General features: G+C 37.5%; 1 protein-coding gene across 3 annotated transcripts in view; it reads right to left on the minus strand.

Annotated features, from left to right (window-relative positions):
• Positions 1–22811, minus strand: part of KCNJ16 (potassium inwardly rectifying channel subfamily J member 16) — a 171043-nt gene that overhangs the window by 29605 nt on the left and 118627 nt on the right. Inside the window, exon 1 of one of the 3 annotated variants that reach the window (XM_008011961.3) lies at positions 922–1335. The exons of the other annotated variants lie outside the window; for them this stretch is intronic. The gene's annotated coding sequence lies outside the window, so the exon portion shown is untranslated. Of the gene's footprint in view, positions 1–921; positions 1336–22811 lie in introns of those variants that run through there. 3 annotated transcript variants of the gene reach the window in all.

Below are 22811 nucleotides of genomic sequence, written 5' to 3' on the forward strand. Positions count from 1 at the left end.
GATTACTTCAAGATTCATGGGGAGTTTTTTAAAAGGCAGGGGAGGGATTTTAAACAGAAAAGCTTAACATGTTTCATAAATAAGTCATTTACGGCTAAACCCATGGCCATGCGTCTATGCTGTCTTAGAATTTTCACACAGATAAGTTGCCTTCCTTCAACTTGTGCCACTTCTTCTAGTGAAATGGAAACCTGAAGGCATGGAAAATAGTAGGTGTTGTTTACTCCATAGCAACAGTCCAGATTACAGATTGAAAGAAAGCAATGAGTAGAAGAAAAACATTAAAAGTTCAAAAGCCACGTGCTTTTATACTTAGTCAGATTTCAATGCTTGAAGGGCTTATTATTTATTGAAGTTACCTTTTTACAGTTGTTTTTCTAAAGAGTCTTTACGGCATTTCTGTCTATATTTTTAGTTGTGAAGAGGTAATTAATCCCAAATTGATGACAATGTATTTTATTACACAGTTTCAAATTCCCGATGCTACTTTGCTGTCACTTTGCAACAGTGGAAGAGTGACAAAGACATAACAAAAAAGACAGCTTTATGAATGACTGTTTTCCACAGGAAATGAAAGATTCACCTCTTCCACGTTGCTCCACGTCAGTAAGTTATGTCAGCTGGCTAAGTCATCATCCTTTTAGTCTCTCTCTGTCTCTGAATGTTACTTCCCTTAATGGATCTGCAAATGGCACTGACATTTTTAATCTGTTTGGCTCAGCGTTCCCCAGAGATTATATGAGAGAAAGAAAACCTATTCCCAGGCATAGACCATGCCTCCATAAAGCATGACTACTGAGCCAAAAAAAGCATCATAAAGGTGCTTATTAACAGGGATACATACAAAAAGGATGAGCTGAAGAGAACAGATAAGCAATTAGTTCAGGCTTGGAACACTTTTAACCCATGACACGATCTTACCTTAGTGAAAGATGATGAAGTGCAGATCTGAACCCCATGTCCTTTTCATCTTGTAAGAGTGTCGTAGCTGAGCATCTCAGGGGCCCTTTCCTCTTGGCCCTGTTAGTACCCTTCTGAAGCTGTCAGCACCTACCGCCATGGAGATGAGAAACCCCACAGGAGAATCTCTCTCTTCTTTGCCTTTCCGGATACATTCACCACAGACAAAGGCCACTGAGTTCTCAGCCTCGCTCTAGTGAATCAACACTTTCTTTAACTGGTTCCCATGCCTACGCATAGTAGATAGTCTTGCCAATGGTGGCGGACAGAAAACAAGAATCAAGAATAGCCTTCTTCCATGCCCATTTACATCTTTGTTTTCTGATCAAACCTCTGGAAGCTTATATAATAATAAAAATCTTTTCATATCACAAAAGTGGCCACACATTACCCCTAAATTTCTTACTGTCCTAGAAGGCTGGATTTTCTCTTACTGACACCTCCAGGTCCTGTACAACCTCTTCCAAGTGTGTTCTTCTTAAGTGTAGGTGCTCTGTGATTGTGACAGCACAGATTTTTGTATGCAAATGTACACTTTGTCTGACTGTGTAACCCTATACCTATGGCAAACAGCATCTTGCCCCACATCATTTCATCTGGGTTTCAAGGAAGCATGTGCCCCCAGAAAGACTATCAACAAGCTCAGTAGTGACTCCAAGGACAAAGTGTAGATGTTCTTTCAACATGCTGGTCTTGTTTTGCAGTTTGTTTGTTTGCTTCCTCTAAATTTCAGAGACGGAGGAAGTTTCCTGTTAAGAAGCATTACTGGCCAGGCGCAGTGGCTCAGGCCTGTAATCCCAGCACTCTGGGAGGCTGAGGCAGGAGGATGGTTTCCGCTCAGGAGTTTAAGACCAACCTGGGCAATATAGTGAAATCTCGTCTCTACTAAAAATAAAAAATAAATTAGCTGGGTATAGTAGCATGTGCTGGTAGTCCCAGCTATATGGGAGGCTGAGGTAGGAGGATTGCTCGAACCCAGGAGATCGAGGCTGCAAGTTTGCTAGGATGACACCACTGAACTCCAGCCGTGGTGACAGAGTGAGATCCTGTCTCAATAAATAAATAAAATAAAATAAAAATGAACCATTACTCAATAAATGGCACAGTAAATACTTGTGCTGTTTACTCAGATGATGGAACTGATAGAAAAGGAGTTTTGGAGTGAGGGAATCAATAATTGGTGTTTTATTGTGGAAAATTTGATATGCTTTCTGACAACAAAATGAACATGTCAAGGAGACAATATATTAATCTGGAGTTCAGGGGAGAATTTCAAAATGGAAATATAAAATTGGAAGTTATCAATGTACATAGAGTATTTGCAACCATGAACATGGATGAAACAATACAAGAATCAGAGTAGTTAGAAAGGAGAAGGATTCCAGTGACTAAGGCCTGGGACAGCCTAATTTAAGATTGGGAAAATGAGGAGGCTCTAACTAAGAAGACTGAGAAAAAGAATTGCTTGAAGTAGGAGGAAAAATTGTGACATGTGATATGAAGTAAAAAAAAGTGTTACAAGCAAAAGGCAGTGTGGTCAGGCTTGGTGTCTCACCCCTGTAATCCCAGCACTTTGGGAGACTGAGGCAGGAGGATTGCTTGAGCCCACGAGTTCGCGACCAGCCTGGGCAAAATAGTGAGATGCTGTCTTGACAAAAAATATATATATTTTAAGTATATATATTTATATGTGTATATATATAAATATATATAATATATAAATATATAACATATAAGTATATAATATATATAAATATATAACATATAAATATATAATATATAAATATATAACATAAATATATAATATATAAAAATATATAATATATAAATACATAATATATAAAAATATATAAATATATAATATATAAAAATATATATATAAGCTGGATGGTGGTGCACACATGTAGTCCCAGCTACTTGGGTGACTGAGGCGGGAGGATCATTTGAGCCCAGGAGGTCAAGGCTGCAGTGAGCCCTGATCATGTCACTGCCCTCCAGCCAGAGCAGCAGAGCGAGACCCTGTCTCAAAAGAAACCAAAACCAACCAAATAAAAAAGCAGAAAAGGAAAAAGAAAAAGGCAGTGATCATCGGTGTTAGATACGAACAATAAGTCAAGATAAAGACAAAATTTGACCATTGGATTTCGCAGTGTGATGTCACTAGTGACCTTGATGAAAAATGTCACAACAGAGTTTTGGAGATAAATGCCTGATTTGACTAGGGACAAGTAAAAACAGAGTGACAGGAAGTGTTGGAAGCATGTAGGAAGCCTACAGAGGGTTCCACTGTCAAATGGAGTAGAAAAATGTGGTGATGGATGGGAAGGGATGTGGAGGTCCAACTGGGGTTAATTTTTCAGGGAAATGGTTATTTGTTTTGTTTTAATTTTTCACATAAGATTTTGCCAACTGATTAATTTTTTAAATTAAGTAAATGTCCTGCAATTACTCTTGTGTGTCATTGCCATTAAAAATAGCTACTTTTACAGGTAGCGGTGGCTCACGCCTGTAATCCGAGCACTTTGGGAGGCCGAGGTGGGCAGATCATGAGGTCAGGAGTTTGAGACCAGCCCAGTCAATATGGTGAAACCCCATCTCTACTAAAAATACAAAAATTAGGCAGGTGTGGTGGTGCATGCCTATAGTCCCAGCTACTCGGGAGGCTGAGGCAGAAGAATTGCTTGAACCCAGGAGGCAGAGGTTGCAGTGAGCAGAGATTGTGCCACTACACTCCAGCCTGGGCAACAGAGAGAGACTCCATCTCAAAACAAACAAACAAACAAAAACCCAAAAAATAAAAAACAAAACAAAAGTACTTTTGGTGAACATGAAAAGGCGTCCTGATTGGTTTCGTAGCTTCATTGTAAAATCATGGGGAGAGAATGAAATACTATTTTGAATCAGCCACTGGGTCCTTTGTGCATGTGATGTTACTAACCACTGGTTTCAACTAATCAGGTGAAAATGAATAATTCAATCAACTCTTTTCCATCTTTTTCTCTCTTTTTTTTTCCACATCATGTAAAATACTTCACTTAATTTATTCTTAAATAAAACATTGCTTTTATAATCAGATAAAACAGCATAAACTATAGAAAATATAAATTCTGTGATAATACTTTTCAGTAAACATTAAAATGTCCTAAAATCCACAGTTTAATTGTAATCTAATTCTAAACTACTTATTCACTAAGAACATTGCTTGATGAACAGTGAATGCTTAATACTTAATTCTTTAAAATAATGGATGAGTGGCTGATTAACATGGCACTAAGGAAATCTTCAAGTATTGGTAGCGGGAACCTGTAGTCCCAGCTACTCAGGAAACTGAGGCTGGAGAATTCTTTGAACCTGGGGGGCAGAGGTTGCAGTGAGCTGAGATGGTGCCACCACACTCCAGCCTGGGTGACAGAGCGAGACTCTGTCTCAAAAAAAAAAAAAAAAAAGAAAGAAATCTGCAATTATATATCATTTATCTCAAAAATGATAATTAGCATTAAAACTGTGATATAGGTCTGAGTCTTTTACAAATCAAAAGCAAAAATGAAACACCAGATGGTCAAATTGAGTCCACTTACCCTAGCAGATTGATATATTAATGATAGCTAAAGATAGATAGATATAGTTTTTATATACATATAGTTTTTATATAGCTTTTTTAGTACTATTGAGAAAGTACCTAAATTGTTCTCAACGGAATCATTTTAAATGCACAGAATATTCTAGACCTGGATTTCTCAACCTCAATATTTAGGGCCAGAAAATTTCTTGTTGTGGGGAGATGACCTGTGGTTATGGCATTTAGTTTAACAGCATCCCTAAACTCTTCCCACTAGATGCCAGTATGACCCCAAACCCTAGTAGTGACATCCAAAATTGTGACCAGACATTGCCAGATGTCCCTTGGTGAGCAAAATCACCCCAGGTTGAAAATCAGTCTCTAGACTCAATGAACCAAGTAGACAAGTTTTATTCTTAGTTAGTAGAATGTATAATAGACTATGGATTCACAAAATATATAAATAGCATTTCTTTCATAAAATACAGTAAAGGTGAATTATTTAAGGAGGGGGTAAATGTGTAAAATGTGAACAAAAGGAAGCAATGTTTGTACCACCGAATTTGTGCTGTAGCAAAGCTTATGAAAATATAAACATATAAGTAGAAAGCTGCACTTCAGGAAAAATGGGTAGGGATAAAGCACATTTTCATGGAGGAAGGAGTGCAAATATTGGTTTTTCAGCGAATCGTGTTAAAATTGGTTTAATTTCTTATCTTTAAAGTGAGAGGTGACACAGTGGTTAAGAATTGAGATAAAGTGTCAGTCTGTCAATTAGAATCCCAGGTCTCACTACTTTAACACTTTGTGCCTCAATCCCCTACTCTGTAAAAGGAAAATAATAAAAATATCTTAGCTCTTAGCAGAAGTAAATGAATTCATATTTGTAAAGCACTTAAAACGGTACCAGGCAAAAATAAATGTCATCTAAGTGTTTGTTAAGTCTGATTGGGTGAATATAAAGAGAGATGTACATAGTTCAGTGAGTGAGAGTAATGTTTTCCGGGTGGTAAAAAAAAAAAAAACCAGAAAATAAAAAGTACCAGAGGAATTTACAAGACTGAAGAAATGGGCAGAGAAGCATCAGGTAAGATGAAAGATCTGCAAATGAAAGGCATTGATCTTGGAGAAAAACTGTACCACGATTCTTCTGACAGTCAGTATAATAATCAAACTAATTCAGTAATTTGATATGGTGAAAACAGTTGTCTGACTTATATGTAATACCACATAGGCACTAGGAAATGAACACAATTTTTAATTTTTACCGATTTTTCTTATCCAGCTGAAATTTTTAAGTTGTTCTGTACAGCCTCAGGCCCTGCTGAAATCCTGCCTTCAGATAGACCCAAACAAACTTCACAGGTGCCATTTTTGCCGGCCTGAGGGATTCCTGTTATTCTAACTGCCTGGTTACCATAGGATATAGAGGAAGTGTCTGAAGTTCTCACTGCTAAACGGACTTTCCTCCTGTAGATCTCTCACACGACTTACGATTCTAAAGTTATTTGAATCCCTCTGATGTATTTTCCTTTCTTTGACCAAACTGCACTGTAGTGGAATTGATTATCCTAATAGATTTCAAAATCTGAAATCATAAATAAATCAGTGATGGGTTGGCTAACATGTAGTCCTTCCTCTCAAATTAGTGATCATCATATAATTTTAAAACTTAACAGTGAGGCTTAATAAGGATTTTGGTTTAGGTCACTTTTTTTGTGTGAATTTGAGTGAATTATCTTTTCGTCTCCTTGTATCTACTCCCAAACACACATAGCACCAGGCAAAGACCCTCTGAGGATTGCCAAAATGACTGAGTGAAGTAATGCCATCAGAAGATTCAACCCACAGTATGAATCATGAGAAGGGCATTAACACCCAAGTATTTATTGCCCCAGTTCCTCCACAACACCCCTCAAGATGGCTATCTGTCTCTACTTGAATGTTTTCATGGACTAAGACCTCATTCACTCTCAAAAGCATTCTATTCCTATTTTATGATGACTCGACATTACCCATGAGGAAGTCCTTCCTTAAACGCAGATAAAAATGTGTCTCCTTATAGCTTTCACAAGATCTTCCTGTCCTCATGCTGTCCCCTGAAGCTCTGCAAAGCAAGTCTTGTACTATTCCAGGAGCCTGTTCCTCACATAAACAAACATTTTGTAGTTGCTTCTTTACCTTCTAACCCAGTCTTCATTTCTTGCAGTGAAAAATCTCTAATTCTATTATTTTCCTTAATATCTATAGTGATTATTGAATCTGTCACTTTTGACAGAGAAGAGGGTGGGGACAAATGTGAAAATCATGGATCAGAAGTACAACTGGCATCAATCAATACTGCTGTGATATATGGTCAACTTATTCATAAGAAGTGGAGTGCTGGTGCATTTTAACTGCCTCTCTGGAGGAAATCAAAGGACTGATTTGTAGAGTTTCCCATTTCAGTGGTGTAAATACTCCACGCATGGCTGCTGTCAAGTCACTGATAATGAGGCTTCAGAATGTGGATTTGATAAGAGGTGTAAACAGTTAGCTCTTGTGAGCTAGTAGGAGCTGGCTCAGGCACTTAGAACTTGCTCAACACCTGGTTAATCTTTGAATGTCTTTAAAAAATGTTATATATTTTAATCCATAATTATTGAGGTGCTGTTTGACCAGCCCCATATCAGGCCAGATTCTGTTCAAAATTCTACTTCAAAGCTTCCATTCCATTAAAAATTCAACTTCAAAGCTATGAGTGGAGGAAATATATAAAGTCATAGAAAAAGCCTCTAGCTTCTAATATTTGAGTCAGAAAAAGATTAATCTTTGATGACAGTGCTAGAAATAAAATTGGGCAAAGTTCACATATCAGTGTACATTATTATTAAATTAAATATGTACATTTATATGTACACACACACACATATAAATGCAATTATCATGTATCACTAGGCCATAAAGGTTTTTTTTTAATCAAAGGGAAAAGAAAGATATAAACTGCTGTTTTGTTAAGAGGCATACTGCAAAAATGATTTGTCTCAACATTTTAAATTATTTTCCTAAACTCAGTAAGCATTTAAGTCCTTATGATAAATTAAGAAAATTTTATGAATATTCAAGTTAGAACTGTACTCATGAATAAGATTATTTTTATGTTTAGCCTTTTCCACTCTTGATTGACTCCTAAATTCTTCAAAGCATGAATATGTTTGCTTTTGTTCTCCAGTGAATCCATTCTGCAGTAGTTACTTGTTGAGTCACATTTCCCCAAGGGTGCAATTTACACCCTTACTCTATTCATACTGAACCAAACTCGTTGAGACAAACTGTGTTAGCACTGAATGAGAGTTAGCAGGAAAATTTTTTTAACTTATTACTTGGCTGCGTCATGGGATCTAAAATGGGGAGAAGTATGAGATAAAGCTGGAGTGGTCAGCAGCATCTGGCAAATCATGTTAAAGTATTTGGATTATTCTAGGAAAGCATTAAAGAGCTTTGATCAGGAGACTAACACAATCTGATTAGCATCAAGATAAAACATTGAAGATTTGTATTTAAGATTCTGGCTGCAGTGGTGAGAACAGATTGGCCAGATAAGTGATGGGGAGGTCATGATGGAGGATATTTCATGACCTAGGGAACAGATTCAAGAGGGACTTGGGAGTCACAATCAACAATAATTAGAAATCCATAATGGAGAAAAGCGAAGAAAATGGAGGTGAAGGAGCAGAGTAGAAGGATGGGAAAGAGTCAAGGTTCTTTCCAAGGAAAGAATGGATACAGATGCAATCAAGTCTATGGATGGTAGACAAGAAGTTTGTGATTTTATTTTCCCTGTTAAATAGGGGTAGTGGGTAAAGGAGACAGGAGTAGATATTTGAAGACAATGGAAAATATTTGAAATAGTCACTGTAGAAAAGTTGAAAACTATGCTATATGGGGCTGCGATGAGGGCCTGTTCTTAGTCACATTTCCTCGAGAATCTAATAGAATATGTATGTTTTTAAAAAGCATTCCTGGTGCTCCTGATAGAGCTGCTATTTCTCCATCCTCCTGCTCCTGACCTGCTCCTCTGATTTCTACTGAAACCCACCAAGCAATATAAACACTTTTTAATTTAAAAATTTTAATAAGGTAACTCATTCCATTCTTGGTTCCTAGTTAGACCCCTAGATGGCCTTTCTAACAAAAACAGTGACATTCTCACAAAATACTTGCTCCAAAAATGTTTGCTAGAGACTTCCCAGGACAAATCCTGACATCAGCGGGGAGACAGGAGCGCATGGGTCATGCCACTGACGTGTCCTTTGTGTGGATCCCCGTAATGTAGTCAACGAACAAACCTCCCAGTGAGGTCATGTCTCGTTTGGGGTTGAATGGCTAATTCTGTATCTGTGATCACATTAACAAAAATGCACATAAAATGCCCAGGAATTTTTCCTTTGTGTGATTCTGAAATTAAACTTACACAATGCCATGTCTGCAAAATGAGCATTTCACCATGGAGATTTCTTTGACTGTAATAGGGTTCAAAAGAGAATAGAGAAAATTTAATATGTTAGGACATGTTACCTCTTCAGTTGGCTGTGTCACGTACCTTTCTGTGCTTCTGAAGTATCACATTTTAAATGTAGGTTGGTCTACACTCTAAAAAATAAAGTTTATATCCAAAAACCCTGACCAAGTTACTAGCTGTAACTTGCTCTACTGGTAGAAACTGTTGAGAACACTGAGGCAAAAAGTCTAATATCCATTCATGCTCATTCTGAGATGCTTGATTCCCAATAAAGGAGAAGGTTGCTATCACCTAATTATGAAGACAATGCCTTCATTATTCGCCCCACTTAATGTACATATTGTCACATCAGTAGTACAAGAGATTAATTTAGAAATATAAGCACCTATTATGATGTAATAATCATCATCATCATCTTAGTTAATATTTATTGAATAAGCATTACATATTGGAACTTTGGTAACTGTCTTACAGAAATTATGCTTTAATCGTCAAACAACCTTAGAAGGTAGGTGCTAATGTCACCATAACAATTTTTAAATAAACAAATTAAAACTTAAATAAGTTCATAATACTTTTCCAAGCTTACAAGATGAATAAAAGGTATTGGCGGAATTTCAATGGAAACAATCTAATATCAGAGACCACACATTTCTCAGTGAATAAGGGCAAAATGGACCTAAGAAAATAGAGCCAATTTGAACTGTCCACAGCTAAATGTCATATGACCTCTAAGTAGTTCCACAAAGAAAACAACCACCTCAATCAGACTGTATGCGGGACACTCAGAAGCAGTGAGGCTTTTTGCTGAAATGAACTGGAAAGAGAATTGGGTAATGTAAAATGCCAAATTATCACAGATTTGAGCTAGATCAAAGGGATCTTGACCCAAGTTTGAACCAGCTTCAACACCTTTTTTGGTACCACATTTGATATCCAGTGGCCCTAAATGATTTCCTAAATCTGTACAGGGCTAATCATGCCATTTAAAAGATTCTGTATGGAGATCCTAATAAAGATTGTGGAAATCAACAACGACCATCTGAACCAGAACAAGCAGAGGTTATTTATCCGGAGCTTGCAAGGAAGTCAGGTACTATCACTTTCGTTTGCCAGAGACTCATAGGCAAGCTGAGGAGTGGACAATCTTTATAGTAGAAAAAAAGGGAAAAGCTTCAAGTTTGCCCTGATCAAAAGTTGTTGGCCTGGGGAAGCTGGAGGTAGGCTATGTGGAAGCCGGACATCCTCTATGAATGGTTTGGGGAGCACATTTCCTTTCTCTGGTTGGTTCTAGGTTAGAAGTGAAGGCAAACATAAGGAAAGCTGGGAGTCATTGACCAAGTTCTGACCATTTTGAGCCAATGGCTACAAAGGTTATGATTGGGCTTCCTGGGCTGGTTCCTGCAGAAACTATGGTCAGAGTTGTTTTGTCTTATATGGTCTGGCCAGTATTTATTTGTATATTCAGCCTCTCAAGATAAAAAAAACATAGTATGGTGGTAAATGCTATGTGGGACAGCAGCTTTGCACAAATACATTTCTTAAGCCTGTAGCTCACACCAATACTTACAAATTGAGCTATTTGTGAATTAAACAAACAAAAGTAAATTACTCAGAGGCTCACATAAGTTGAATCAAGAAAATAATATCCAATTGCTCTTTTTTTAAGGGAAACTTGGTTTTCTTAGAAGTCTATTAGCCAACATATTAAAGGTTGGTTGATTTAATTATAATTGAATCTGTCTGCAAAACCCACTGTGACAAATGCTCAGTGATGACTGGTGATGGTTTTCTGTGGACAAATTATACGGCCTTGCAATACAGGATTTGGAGAGCAAGAGTTCCTGCCATTTCTGAGGACTGGTTAACTCTAGCCAGTAAGATGCGTCGTGTTCTTGGAAACATGCTTTGCCTACAGTGCATTTACTTTCAAGTGTAATTCTATGTAGTGCCCTAAGTTGTTTTAAACCTGCAAGGGATAATGGTATAATAAATTTCAGCCCTATCAAATCTACCACCTCGATTTTGTTTAATGACAAATATTAAGAAAATATATATTATCATTCCCCCCACCTTTCACCTCATTAATAAATAAGTGCAATGGATGGTTACGATAATTTAAATACCTCACCTGCCCATCCTTTCATTCTAGATGATATCTGTAGATAAAATACATACTTTTACTAATTGTTAGCAGTTCAAGTTTTTTCAACTTTTACAATTTCTCAAATTTCTAATTGTAACACTAACTACTGTTTTCATCATGTAGATGTTTTCTCTTATAGAAAGATTCAATTGATATTCCCACCTTTCCAACTTCCCTTACCCTCCAAAGCTTGAAACTATTGCTATTCCTGCCATGAAAATAAAGACCTAAAGACAGTCTTGGCCAAAACAGTTGAGACAGTTATTCCATGGAGACAATTCTTGAAGGTTACTTTTATTTTCACTTTGAGTTTTTCCAAAGCCTTAAGTAAATGCAAATGTCACAATTGTTATTTCTCTTTAGGCTATGAATTCTGGAAAATATAAAGGAAGCTTCAGAACACAGGGCTGTCTGGGGCACAGGAGACATTATGGAAGAAAACCTGAGTCATGAGACGTTGCGTCAATACCAAGTCCCAATTTAAACCAAGTTTATAGGATAAATATTTTTGACAATGCTTCATGTCTTTCACCTTTCCTAATCCATGGTTAATTCTTCCCCTTATTTGCTCTTTTTATTTGTTTTTTTCCTTACTCCTTGTGAAACACGTTCTATTTTGTTTGTTATCTGTACTAAGATCGCCTGCTTGCTGACACCTAAGCATATTCCAATAGTTATGGCAAATTACAGAACAATCGGTCATGCCTCTTGAAAAGAATGGAAGATTTAAATAATAAGTAGAAAAATAAGTGCTTCCATGTGGTATTATTTTAACTCCCCATAATGGCCATAAAAAACTAAATGCACAGTAAAAGAAAGAATTATTAGTAAGAAAATGAAAACAAAGTCATCCTTCATTTCACTTTGTTTCTCTACTCTTTTCTAAGGAAAGCATGGACTCTCCTAGAGTCTCTCATTTTCTGGTCATCACTATCTATCATGGGTTAGATTGTGTCCCGCAAAAAGAAATTTTGAAGTTCTAACTCCTAGTACCTGCAAATGAGACGTGATTTGGAAATAGGGTCTTTGCAGATGTAATCAAGTTAAGATAAAGTCATTAGACTGGGTCCCAATCCAATATGACTGGTGTCCTTACTGGAGATCTGGACACAGACACATACACAGAGAAGTTCATGTGAAGATGAAGGCAGACTTTGGAATTGCACTGCTACAGGGAAGGAATGCCTGGTGCTAGTGGAAGCTAAAAGTGGAAAGGGGACATTCTCCCTTAGAGGCTTCAGAGGGAGCCAGGCCCTCCCAACACTACACCTTGGCTCAGACTTCTAGCCTCTTGAACTGTGAGAAAATACATTTCTGTTGTTTGATGCCACCCAGTTTACAATACTTTGTCATAGCAGCCTTAGACAAATAATACTGTAGAGCATCCACACTTGCATCCAAAAGGTTATTTCACCTCTTTTAGATTTTCTTCCACTTCTTCCTTTCTGAGGAATATTTTACTAACTTTCGACCTTTGCAAATTGATGGATGTGTCGGTTAATTTTATGTGTCAGCTTGGCTGGTGAAGGGTTGGCCAGATAGCTGGTAAAACATTACTTCTGGGTGTGTCTTGAGGATGTCTGGCATTTGAGATTAGCAACTGAGTCAGTAGACTGAGTAAAGAAGAATGCCCTCGCTAATGTGAGGGGCATTATGCAATCTGTTGAAAGGTCTGGATGGAACAAAATGGTGGAGAAAGGACAAACTTTTTTTTCTTTTTCTGGAGATGGGGCATCCATCTTCTGCCCTCAGCCATCAGAGCTTCAGGTTTTTGGACCTTTGGACTTCACATAAAATTTATACCGTTGGCTCCCATAATTCTGAGACCTTCTTAATCAGACTGAATTTCAGCACGGTTTTTCTAGTTCTCCAGTTGCAGATGGCATATTGTGGGACTTCTTAGCCTACGTAATTGAATAAGTCAATTTCCATTATGAATCTCCTCTTATCTATCTATCTATCCATCCATCGATCCATTGATCTATCTATCAATCATCTATCTATCATCTATCTATCTATTGGTTTTGTTTCTCTAGAGAACCTTGACTAATACAATGGACTAGTACATATTTCAATTATTTTGAACTGTAAAACCAACTGCCTCTTACATAACTCATGCTCTGAGTTTGTTTTTCAGAAATGTCATTCTCAGGTTGTAAAACATCCCATGGTCAGGAAGTGATAAAAATCTTAAAATGTTCTTTGACTTCACATGGTATCTACAGATCACTGCATGCATATTTTCTTGGAGGAAGGTAAACTTGCATATATGGTTTATTCTATAATTGTAAATATACAGGCTAAAAGTAGAAAACACTTATGTAAAAGATGTGATTTGAGTCATTTTGATCTTATATGGAAACTAAGACTCATAAAACAATAAAAACAAAATGAAAAGCAAAATTAGGAACTTGGTATGGTTCATCCCAATGTGCTTTTAGATAGATGTTTTAGGATTCTGTTATTTATAATGCAAAACAAATTTTAGACTTTTGGTGTTGTGTAACATTCGTTTTTCTGTCTTATGAATGAGGCTTAGCTTATACAACGCAAATAACCACAACCCCCTTCCAACCCAATAAATTACAGCTCTCACCCAAGCTGTCACAGGACATGGAATGTTAACATTCAGTTACATAGATTGATGAACTCCACACTCCTCAATTAAATGTAAATATTGCCCTGGAAATAAGGGAGAGGTGACGCTTGGTAAAGTAGATCAGGATGATTCAAAGGTATATGCTCAATTCAAGCAAAGCAGCCCCTGAGTGTCTAATGAAGCCTTACCTAGGTAATAGCAAGAAACTAAAGGCTTATCTGGGACAATAGCAGAAAACTATATTCTGCAACCAGTAGAATAGATACAATAGAAACATCAGAGGAGGGGTGTGTGTTTGTGTGTGTGTGTGTGTGTGTGTGTGTACTAGGACAAAGTGGGGTGCTGATGGAAGGAGCACTCCAAACAAATACTGCATGTTTACTTGTTTGCAGCAAATCCTATCAAGGAGAAAATCCCATTATTTATCATTCCTAAGCCTAAATGTTGATGCTTTGACCCTTGTAAATACGTACTATTCCACAGGCCTATCCTGCACCGTGCTGGAGGAGGGTAGCTGGTTGTTAGCAAATTTATGATGTATAAGACATGATTCTAGTCCACAGGAAGTTAGTAAGCTATTTAGAAGGCAAGATATAACAAACAGGAAATTATCTTATCACTTAAATTGTGTTTTGACTTCAATTTTATTTTAGTTAATGGTCAAATGAGTGGGAAATGGTCACAGATGATGGTCAAATGAGTAGGAGAGGAAGTAGACAGCATGAATGAGTTCTGAGAAGGACCTACTCACGATTGGTGTAATTCTTCTGGAAAGGTGTCATGTAAAGGGTAAATTGGGCTATCACTTTGAAAGGCACGCTTAGATGGATAAAAGTCAAGTAGGGGAGAACTTATATTCTCCAGATGGAAGAAAGAAATAAGGCATTTTTGTAAAGTGGGAAGGCTGGTGTCATATAAGAGAAGTGGAGACAGAGAAGGCCAAAATATCAACCTGGGTCAAAACTGGGAAAACATTCACCAGTTAGGCTAAAAATTTTGAATCTTTGTTTCTTAGCCACACATGTCCTAAAGAATACTTCTAAGCAATATTTTTGTTACATTTCTGGCAATTGAGCTAGACAAAATGGTTGACACTTTCATTTTTCAGGTGATCTAAGTGGTTTAGCAGTATTGTGCACTATTTCATATATCCCTGCTAACCCGGGTAGATGAATCAAAAACTACTGAAGAGAAACTGTAGAGCCTAATCATTCAAAATGATACTCTTGGGTTTTTAAATGTCTATCATATGAACTTACTAAATGCACCCAATGCATTGGCAACACATTCAGTAAGTAGGACTCTGTGCCAGAATGAGGTTCATAATTTAGGCTAGAAAAGAAAAGTACCTGGGAAAATAATGTCCAAGTGTTTCCATTGACCTCAATTACCCAAATAATGTGTGCAATGTTATCCAGCCAAAATGTAACAAAGGTGATCTGTTTTCTACTAGCTAAAGGTCTGTGGGATGACAGTGTTTGTAGGTCAGCTTTTCTCCTTATCTTAGAGTTTTCAAGCCTGCAGAATTTTCTTTAAAGGGAAAAACAAAAAACCCAGAACAATTACCCCCATTCAATTACAAAATCACCGCCATCAGCCCTTCCATCCCTGTCCCTTAGGACAGAAGCAGAAACAGCAGGTTCTGCCTAGATCCCAGCTGCCCTATTTTACCAGCACAAATACTTTGGCAGGAAGGTAAGTAAGTGATTAAATCTGGGGTGGAGGCTAAAAAAATTAATGCTTGGGCAAATGATTTAACAGTGTCCTTGAGGTGCAGTGAAACAGCTGAGCCTGGATGGAAGTGGATTACACTAGTTTCCCCATCAAGATCCCCTCTTTTAAAGCAGCAGTGCATAATTTAAGCTTGGACCCACAGTGGTGGAAGCAGTTATTGCCAGGGTTACAAAGTGTTAGCAGGATCTGCCTTTATCTTGAGTGTGATATAATTAGAGATTCTAAACAGAGTTAGTCAGAGCTGTGTGTTCTCTGTAAATACTGGAGTAACTAACTTTTAATCTTTTTATGTACATATAAATTTGATAAACAGAGATGTGGTAACCTTTTGAAAAAATGTCCCATGCGGTTGTAAGTCTAGTTTATAGCTAAATATTTTCCCTCCTTCCTAGCAAGTTAAGATTATTTAATAGAGTGCCCTTGGGTTATAGACTACAGCAACTATGGAAACCCTGTAGTTTTATGCTTCAGTAACTGCAGGCATTATGTTTTTTTTCACTGGCTCCCTCAAGTCACAAATTCCACCTTTGGGAACTATTAAAGCACACAAACAAACAAACTAACAAACACTTTAAATGGCTTTGGGTGATGTTTTTCAACTTCAGGAATCTGGAAATGCTGAGAGTTAAATAAAAGTAAACATACTGCTTCTCTCCTTTCTAGTAATGAAAACTCATTTGCAAATTATGCAAGACTCTTAAATAATTTACAAATAAAAACTTACAGGGCCAACCGAAGTGGCTGAGACCCCAAAATTCCTGCTGTAGAACAGTCCCCAGAAAAAGAGTGAAATAATTGAGGATAGCGTGGCCCCAAGCATATGGCATGGTACCTGGCACAGAGTTGATACATAACAACAACTGTATGAATTGAAACCATTTATAGGTTCAGGAAGAGGACATACAGGGATAAGAAGAAGAAATTGGCTTGACTTGCCTGTTCGTACCCCTGTGTTCCACATAGCAACGTAAGACCAAAGTAGCTGGTTACAACATGAGAAAAGCAAAAGAAAGAAAATTTTCGTATGTTCTGGTGGAAATGAGACTAAAAACCTTTTCTCATTAAGTTTTAAAATCGACTTTAACTTTTTAAAAGTCAATTTTCAATTCAATTCAATTTTAAATTGAATCGACTTTTTAAACTGAGGACTTTTATATTACCAAGCCATATTAGACCTATGTATTTTAAGTCATTTATAAGTCATAGGACTGAAATTGGCCACTGGGCGAAACTACTGGGGTACAATGGTCAGAATCACACAAATAAACGGGTCATGCCACCTCCTTAATTTTTTTCCTAAGGTTCCTCGTTAGAAAAAAAAAAAAAAAATCACTTGACTTGACTTTATTTGATTTCTTTTCAATGGCAGCCACTAACCATTTTGAACATAGCCAAAGTGTACCATAAATTACCCAAGAGAGGTAACTTTTCTTTCCATAGAGGACAAAATTTATTGAATAATTTGGAATTAACTCTGGTGACAAGCTTTAATCCCCTGGGAATGTTACCATTTCTAAAGTGCCTGTTATGAGTTAGTTGTTTCAATTTCATTGCCTCAATATCCCTAAGACAGGGGTCCTCAACCCCCAGGGCAGGGACCAGTACCAGTCCATGGCCTGTTAGGAACCGGGTCGCACAGCAGGAGGTGAACAGCATGGCCAGCAAGCGAGCATTACCGCCTGAGCTCCTCGTCCTGTCAGATCAGCGCCAGCATTAGATTCTCATAGAAGCACGAACCCTATTGTGAACTGCACATCTGAGGGATCTAGGTTGTGGCTCCTTATGAGAATCTAACCAATGCCTGATGATCTGAGATGGAACAGTTTCATCCCCCCTCTCTCCTCCATCCATGACAAAATTGTCTTCTACAAAACCAGTCCCTGGTGCCAAAAGGGTTGGAAACCGCTGCCCGAAGAGCTCTTTATCACAGCTGTCATTGATCCAACTTGAAAAGAAAATAGAAGTTTTGTAGTGGTAAGGTGCCTTGGCCTAGACCACTGGTTTTCCAACTTTTTTCTTTTTCTTTTACTTTTTCCTTTTCTTTTTCTTTTTTTTTTTTTTTTTTGAGACAGAGTCTTGCTCTATCGCCTAGGCTGGAGTGCAGTGGCGTGGTGTGATCTCAGCTTCACTGCAACCTCTGCCTCCGGGGTTTAAGCGATTCACCTGTTTTAGTGTTTGACATTTCCTTTTACATAATCGCAGCTGTTAAACTAAAGATCAGATCATACATTGTCATATTCTTGTTATTCTTCTTTTGTTCATTGTTGGTACTTTTCTGATTTGATTCCTTATGAAAATAACAAATAACATTTGTAGTAGCACTTTGGAACTTAAATAAGCCTTTTATATCAATTGTCACATTTTGTTATTTATTCATTTATTTATTTATTTATTTAGAGACAGAGTCTCACTATGTCATCCAGGCTGGAGTGCAGTGGCACAATCTTGGCTCACCACAACCTCTACCTCCCGGGTTCAAGCGATTCTCCTGTCTCAGCCTCCCCAGTAGCTGGGATTACAAGCGCCTGCCACCACATCCGGCTGATTTTATTTTTGTATTTTTAGTAGAGACAGGGTTTCACCATGTTGGCCAGGCTGATCTCAAACTCTTGACCTCAAATGACCCCCCACCTTGGCCTCCCAAAGTGCTGGAATTTTAGGTATGAGCTACCGTGACTGGCCTCCTTAAGATTTTTCTCTGACAGAAGTAAAAGAGGAAAGAGGACACTGTAGTGGTTGGATAGTAAATGAAAGAAAAACAGATGCTGGAATTGAAACCCTAGAATTTGAGTTTCCCTATCTGTCATATACTAACACATCGCTTAATTTACCTGAGTCTTAGTATTCCTATTGCCATAATAAGAATTCTACTACTACTTACTCTCACTACTCTCACAGAGTTGTTTTAAAGATAATGTCTGTAATCCCAGCACTTTGGGAGGCTGAGGCAGCTGGATCACCTGAGGTCAGGAGTTCGAGACCAGCCTGACCAACATGGAAAAACCCTGTCTCTACTAAAAATACAAAAAAAAAAAAAAAATTAGCCAGGTGTGGTGGCGGGTGGCTGTAATCCCAGCTACTCAGGAGGCTGAGGCAGGAGAATCGCTTGAACCCTGGAGGTGGAGTTTGCAATGAGCCGAGATTGCGCCATTGCACTCCAGCCTAGGCGACAGAGTGAAACTCTGTATCAAAATAAATAAATAAATAAATAAATAAATAAATAAATAAATAATACAATGTGACAATTGATGTAAAAGGCTTAAGTTCCAAAGTGCTACCACAAATATTGTTTGTTATTTTCATCAGGAATCAAATCAGAAATTGTACCAACAGTGCACAAAACAATAACAAAAAGATGCCAGTGTATGATCTGATCTTTAGTTTAAAAGCTGCAATTACGTAAAAGGAAACACTAAAACGAGGTTTATAAGGACCTTCAGAAGCCCAGTCATCCTCAACGTGAATGCACTAATCGTTTCTAGGATAGGAAAACTGCCACATTTTTTCCCAACTTAAATAGTAAACATCCTATTTCTTCAAGAGGCATTCTTCCATGGATGTTGGAAAAAAATGATGAATAAATAACCTTTTTTATAAAATAATTTCTTGATCAGTAAACAATCTTAACAGCTTTTTGTCTTAAGCAGTGCAGTTTTCTTTTATTCACAGAACACTGAAAATATTTTACCTTTAAAACAATTTTCTTGGGCTCACCTCTGGCTTTTGTTTGATACTTTTTCTGAAAATATGCATTCGACTTCACTAGTAATATGTGTTCTGAACCAACGAAATGCAGAATTTACTATGCAATAAATGGCCAGCAAAATATTTTAGTGGATGACTTCAGACCATTGTTACTCTTCATTAACTAATTATAAGAAAAAATAAAAATTAAGATTGCTTCTACTTTCTCACGAAAATTCTCATTGTTAAGTATTTCCATATCAAGAGCAATGTTTCTAACAAATCAATATTTGTATAATATTTATATTATCTTGAATTAATTAAGTAAATACTTTTTAAACTAAAGAAACCTGTCAAGGCCTATTGGGCTCTAATTTTACTGACATTTTCCCCATCAAATAAATGCTGTCACAGTTCGATATTTGGTATAAAAGGCAACGAACTTCCATCTGTCATTAGGACCATAAAGAATGGTTGCCTTTTTCCCCATTAATAAAACATTACTTTCCTTAGATTTGGTATTATCCTTGCTCAATGGAGTGAAATCTTTATTGATTTCTGTTGGTAAAGTTCTGTTTGTGTTTATTGATTTTGATGGAAATAACAAATTCTTATGCTGGAACATCTAGTGTTCTACCCATTGAATAAAGTGAAGATCTTCTCTGTGGTTTGCTTTTTTTATTCCTTACATGCTTTGATAGAGAAAGAAGAAGTTAGTGGTTGATGTGTGAAATGGAATACTTCAATAAAATCAACCATCAGAGGCATAGAGCAGAATCGAGGTGGTAGGGTTTCATTCTCCTTTATTATTTCAATGCCTGAGGATTTCTCAGAATTTAACTTGGAGTTATGTACAAAGGTGTCTTGACTAGTGGGTATGTAATCCAAAGAATGTGTTCATATAACTTAGCATCCCCAGTGATAACACAGATATGAATTTATGGGGAATCAAGGTTCTTTTTTTTTTTTCTCATACCATTGCTTTTTTATTTGCATACGTTTAAGGGGTGCAGGTGCAGTTTTTTTTTAATTATTATTTTACTTTAAGTTCTAGGGTACATGTGCACAACGTGCAGGTTTGTTGCATATGTATACATGTGCCATGTTGGTGTGCTGCACCCGTTAACTCGTCATTTACATTAGGTATATCTCCTAATGCTATCGCTCCCCACTCCCCCTACCCCCTGGCAGACCCCGGTGTGTGATGTTCCCCACCCTGTGTCCATGTGTTCTCATTGTTCAGGAATGGAGGGTCTTTAGAGGACATACACTACTGGTTAAAAGTTCATGCCTTTACTACAATGACTACCTAGTTCAAATCTAGCTATGTCATTTACTGACTGTGTGACTTCAGAACATCATGACCTCTCGGGGCTTCTGTTTTCTTATCGTAAAAAAAAATAAAGTCTGTTATGAAGACTCAATCAATATTTTTAAAGCATTTAGAACGGTGCATGGCACATGTTTAGAACCCTGTGTTGTGAAATTAAAAAATAAAGGGAAAATGTCATGTCTGCTGTAAAATGACACGCGTTCCTTTGTTATTGGCGGGCGAGCATTGTGTAAATGTCTCCCTGTCGTTGCATACGGTACATGAAAGATTCAGAAATACTTTCTTTTTGTGACTTTGATGACAGAACATTTGAGAGGTGGAAATAAACCCTTTAGCAAGATGATGATGTCACCTGTCATTGTGACACTATCTTCATGATACAGAGAAAACATGGAGTCTTTGAAATACACAAAGTCTACTCAACTAAGTAGCCTTGAAGGAAGATAAGCTGAGGTAGAAGATTATGATGAAAGCATTGGCCAAACACAATCTAAGAAAGAAATAGAACAAAAATTTATAGAAGATGGTGCCAATAAGCAAGTAGTTTTCACAATATAGGTTTGGTATAAACATCTGAGGGTCTATTTCCTATCTTTAAATTTTATTATTATTATCAGTGATCAAGGAATTTTACTAGTGTTTCTTAATGTATCTCTGTCATTTTCCTCAGCTTAAAGGAGAGATAAGCTACATGAAAGCAGGGCAAACACCTGTGGAAAGTGGTTGGTGGATTAGCAAAATCAGCATAATTCCATGAGCAAAAGGATTGGGGTTAGTGTAGGGGACCTGGTTGCTATCCATTCAGCACCACCGCTCTACCAAAGGAAATGAAGCAAAGACCAGGGAATCTTACAGAATCCAAACTTATTAAAATGTCTACCATGAATGGATTCCTTTGTGTTTTGCTTTTAAAAATAGAGGTAATCAAACATCAGATAGTCAACACGAGACTCTGAAAAATTATTAAAAGTTTAACACTTCCAAAGCTCGTTTGTGTGTATTAATCTCATTTTATGTGTGTTAAAGAAGCAAGCCATTCTATCACAACACGCATCAGGTGGATTATGACTCTCTCCTACCACTTAGTGTACTCTTTGATGGCAGGAACTACGTCTCTATCACTTGTTTCATATTCTGAATGGACATGTCAGAGGTGATATATTTGGATTGTACCAGTTTAACTAACTGAGACTACATGTCTCAGAATTCCATTCCCTTCATAGTTTCAGACCATGGGAGTCATTTTGCATGACTTACGTAAAGTGGAAGTGAACCAGTAGCCAATTCTTTTCACAACAAGTCACTGTAGTGCACGAGGTGCTCAGGTGGCCCATGCAGTTTGTCACTGATACACTGACACATTATGGATTGGCAGGTGAGCCCACTGTGCCTACACATCCTGCTGCTCTCCTCTTTCAGTTTCTATGGCTCCCGTGTTACAGAGGGAGGGTGCTGTGCTGCTGGCCACCCCTGTTATCCGGTTGGAGGCTCGAAAGCCATGGGACACCAACGTGGGTTTCATTTCATCCTGGTGGCTTCTAGCTAATCCTCACTGGTTTCAATACGGTATCTTCCGCCACTTCACACCCCTATGTCCTTCCAGCTGCCTGCCCTACAATTCAGACTCCAGTGCCAGACACAGGGATAACATCTTCACATAGACTATGTGACCAACTGTGTAAAGTCAAATTTTTAGGATATGTTTTTTATATATATACACACACACACACACACACACAGTCGTGTGTCACTTAACAATGAGAATATATTCTGTCAAATGCATCATTAGACAATTCTGATGCTGTGTGAACATCATAGAGTGTATATACACAAACCTAGATGGTATAACCTACTACACACCTAGGCTGTATGGTATAGCCTGTTACTCCTGAGCTACGAGCCTGGACAGCATGTGACTGTACTTAATGCTGTACACAGTTGTAGCATCATGTATGCACCCCATCGTTGAACAAACTGTCATTGTGCAGCACATGGCTATACACATCCACATGTGTATATGTATGTATATACACACATACACACAATACAGGTTGATCATAACTCTCTGTCTATATAGTATATATCTAATACATATATATAACATATAGATATATACACATACCATTTTGGACTTCTCCTTTTCACCTGCTATATATATTATATTATATGTCTCTTTACATATTTAATATATATAATATATATAATCCCAGCTACTCGAGAAGCTGAGGCAAGAGAATTGCTTGAATCTGGGAGGTGGAGGTTGCAGTAAGCTGAGATCATGCCACTGCACCCTAG

The sequence above is a fragment of the Chlorocebus sabaeus genome, chromosome 16 (genome assembly GCF_047675955.1).
Source record: "Chlorocebus sabaeus isolate Y175 chromosome 16, mChlSab1.0.hap1, whole genome shotgun sequence".
In the NCBI taxonomy this organism is placed as follows: domain Eukaryota; kingdom Metazoa; phylum Chordata; class Mammalia; order Primates; family Cercopithecidae; genus Chlorocebus; species Chlorocebus sabaeus.